We start from the raw sequence: 4,213 nt of genomic DNA, 5'->3' as shown, positions 1-4,213 counted from the left end.
ATTGTTTGATGGAGTCACCAGTCAGCATAAACTTAGAAAGAATAGAGTGATTTTGATTATATACAGTCCCTGACAAGTCTTGTCGCTTATCTATTTTGTAGAAACACCTGCTATTAACCTGACTTTTAATTAATCAATTGGTGTTAGAAATAGCTCATATGAAAAGCTAAAACCCTCCCAAATGATGTTTAATGCACTGAAATAAATTAGTTTCATTGAAAAAAAGATTTATCATTTAATCAAGACAGAAAGGTCAAATTTTGGCAAGACAAATGTTTTGTCGCCTATACAGAAATTGAACAAATTTACTGCAAATACAAATATATGTCAGCAAATTAAGTAGTGGTGCTGTGAGATCCAAATTTAATATTTTGTATGACTTCCATGAGCTTGAAGAACTGCATCCATGCGGTTTGGCAAGGATTCATACAATTTATTGAAGTCATCAGGAATAGCAAAGAAAGCAGTCTTGCATGCCTCCCAGAGTTCATCAATATTCTTTGGTTTCGTCTTCCATGCTTCCTCTTTCATCCTACCCCACATATGCTCAATGATGTTCATGTCTGGTGACTGGGCTGGCCAATCCTGGAGCATCTTGATCTTCTTCGCCTTGAGGAACTTTGATGTGGAGATGGACGTATGCGATGGAGCACCGTCCTGCTGCAGGATTTGGCCTCTTTTATGGTTGGGAATATAAGAGGTAGCTAAGATTTCTTGGTATTTTAGACTATTGATGTTGCCTTCCACCCTGCAGATCTCTCGCACACCCCCATACTGGATGTAACCCCAGACCATGATTTTTCCGCCACCAAACTTCACTGTTTTCTGGGTGAATCTCGGATCCATGCGGGCTCCAGTAGGTCTCCTGCAATATTTGCGGCGACTGTGGTGTAATTCAACAGAAGATTCATCTGAAAAATCCACCTTCTTCCACTTTTCCAGCGTCCATCCTTTTAGCAGGCTGTGGGCCTTGGCAAATGCCACACGGTTTTTCAATTGTCTTTTGTTTAGTGCTGGCTTCTGGGTACTGATTTGACCATGGAGGCCATTTCGAGACAGAATCCGACAAACTGTTCTGGTTGACACAGGGACTTCAGGTGACCAGATCTCGTGGAGCTCTGCTGCAGTGGAAAATGGGCTGGCCTTGGATTTTCAAGCCAACAAACAGTCCTCTCGAGCAGTTGTCTTGCGGGGTCTGCCTGACCTGGGCTTGTCAAAAACGTCTCCAGTGTCTTCAAATGTTTTTTTTTATCCTCTGTATTTGACGCTGAGACACATTGAAGGTGTCTGCCACATCAGCAGTGGATCTGGTCTTCAGCCTCTTGATAATCAAAACTTTAGTCTCAGGGTGAATCTTAGGCATGTTTGCAGAGGTCTAGTTGCAGTTGATGTGAAGGTCTAGTGTACTGGGGTTGTTTTTATACACACCTGATCACACCTAATTGATCCATTATTAGTCACAGGTGAAGCTCATATGACAAGGCGACAACACTTATGTATTTGCAAAAATTGACTCAATGGGCTTTACCAAGCTGTGAATATTAGAATACTTTTTGACAGTTTCGTTTTGCACTGAAACATTATTACTAAAGCTGTTGGGATTAAAATGAGCCATTTCTTGTAAAAACATCTTGATTAGAAATATATTTCAGCGGCACTTCAGGTCAATTTGTACACAAGCGACAAGACTTTTGTCAGGGACTGTACAGTTGAGAGTGAATGAAGGCTGAGCTATAAATGCTCTGTGGCTGTATCCGTTCACTATACATAGTAGGTTGAGCTCTGTACTATATACTGTTTTTCCTTTAAGTATTTTGTGCATATTTTAATTGCATATGCAGAAAATAGCTGGAAACTGAAATGTACTCCTTTTCCCTAGTATAGGCCTACTATTATATTCATGTCAACCAGTGGAATTAAATATAATGCACAGTGGATGGGCTTATTGAGTATTACTGGGTAATAAAAAGTAAATACTGTAGCAATGTCATCCACTGTTGTGTTGGATTATTAAAAGGTGCAGTAAGCAATGCTGAGCAAAACACCCCCCTTTCAGAGGTTCCACCCCCCCAGATTCAGAGACAGATAGATATTTGCTGAATTTGACAAAAAAAAAAAAAAAAGTATTGGATTAACATCACTTACTCCACCTTTCATTTTTCATGGATCGAGGTTGTGGCTTTAGACCCCCCTCTGCTGGTTTTAAATGTATATTACAAAAAAAGCACTTAACACCAAGTGCTTTCCAAACCTAAAAAAATACTTGATGTACTGGCATTTAAATTCAGCCATACAGTGTTTTTTTTTTTCGGATTGATTCAGTAAGGGCTGGTTAGTGGTGGCAATGTGACACTTTCTCTAGTTCGAGTTAACAGTTTTTCTAGGTAGCAACACTTTTGTTTTTTGTAAATTACCTGATGTAAGATTAAAACGTGTTTGCAAAGCATGCATTACAGTCTATTCACATTGCACAGACTAGCTCTGTGTGGAGCCACTGCCAACACAAATTACTCTACTGACTTGGACACTGCGATAGGATTTCTCTCCCAAGTTAAATCAATATGCCTAATGAGATGACATTTCAAGAATGTAAATTTGGTAATCCTCAGGGTTGGACACGAGAGCTTTGCCTGTAGGTTACAAGATACTGTCCATGACCACACATTAACCTTTTTATATATTCTAATTACCCAGGACTGGTCTGGCTTCCTGTTTTACACATTATAATCTACCACTTTACAATCTATGGTTTAATAAGCACATGGAGCTTATGAAATGAGTAAGAGATCCAGTGGCATGGCATTATCACTGAAACCACATTGAAATATGGAAGTGTATAAATGTGAATAAATAAATATCTTCTTAAGTTTTTATTTGAACTCAGGTAGTTTTTACGAGACGTTTTATGTTTTGGAATTTCTTATATCCCCCTTTCCTCTCTCTATACTTAAAGTGGCTATATGTAACTTTCAGTTTGTGTTGATTTCAACGGCCCCTTTGGACAAAAGCGGTAGTGTTTTTACCACACTGTTGTAAAGGTCTTTTCTAGACAGTGCTGAATTACCCACTGTATAACCAAGTTAGCGTTAGGGGAAGTCATATAGTTGCAATGGATGTTTTGCTCAGAGAGAAAATCATTAATTTACAATAAGAGAGTGTGTTACAGATGCATCGTTGCATTTCAAGTGTTGCATGGGTAACTTGGCCTGGATCGTAAGCTAAACCGAGTAACAGAATCACGGTCACTGTGTCACGAGTCAAAGCAATAAGAGTTTGTTGTAGCAACTAACATAATAATAACTTAGACTCATAATCCACGGACGCTTTACACAAGTACAGGGGGACAAGGGAAAAGAAAATAGTAGGCCAACACAACCACGGACTGAAAGGAATAAAACACATTGTACATTGTGGTTATTTTATGAATGAAATAGATATACTGTATCACATACCTGAGGGCCAATTCAGGGTTGGTTTTTAATCATTTACAATCCCATAATTGTCTCCATCTGTTGAAAGCCAGACCGATGTGACTTTGGTTTCACACATCGTCTTTCACTTTCAGCTTTTAGTTGTTTGTTTATTTCCTTCTTTTCTGTTATGGTCCTGCCCCAGGATCAGTCATAAATACAACAGATAACTTCTAAAATAAAGTTAAAATACAATTAGGCTTACATAAAGAAATTTCCTGCTACCTTTTACCTGCATACTCACTAACACATGCTTCTCCAGTGTCGGGACAAAATCTGTGACCCTTCAGAATGTGTTCTCTGTAGCGCCGTCTACCTGCCGTAAAACATTTTGTGACTTAGCGAGAAAAATTGGACCCGGGCAATGGCATTAATAAAAAATAGCTTTAAAAAAATCTTTTTCACTGTTCGTCTCGATTACTGTTACAGGTAATTTATGATCATGAGATGAAACATTACAGCGCATCTGAGCTTTCATCTTCTCAAAGGCAGAGCAGGATACCCAGGGCTCGGTTTACACCTATCGCCATTTCTAGCCACTGGGGGACCATAGGCAGGCTGGCGCATATTAATGTTAAAAAACCTCATAAAGTGAAATTTTCATGCCATGGGACCTTTAAGATACTTCAACAAAAAGGAACGGTTCAAAAACATTGCACAAGGTATTTGTGAAATGTAGCAAAAGACTAACTCTTTAAGAGATGGAGCTCTTCTCCCATTAAATTAGCATTCTGTACAACATA

Source organism: Perca flavescens, chromosome 7 (assembly GCF_004354835.1).
Source record: "Perca flavescens isolate YP-PL-M2 chromosome 7, PFLA_1.0, whole genome shotgun sequence".
In the NCBI taxonomy this organism is placed as follows: Eukaryota; Metazoa; Chordata; class Actinopteri; order Perciformes; family Percidae; genus Perca; species Perca flavescens.
Note: the sequence above shows the minus strand (reverse complement) of the source record.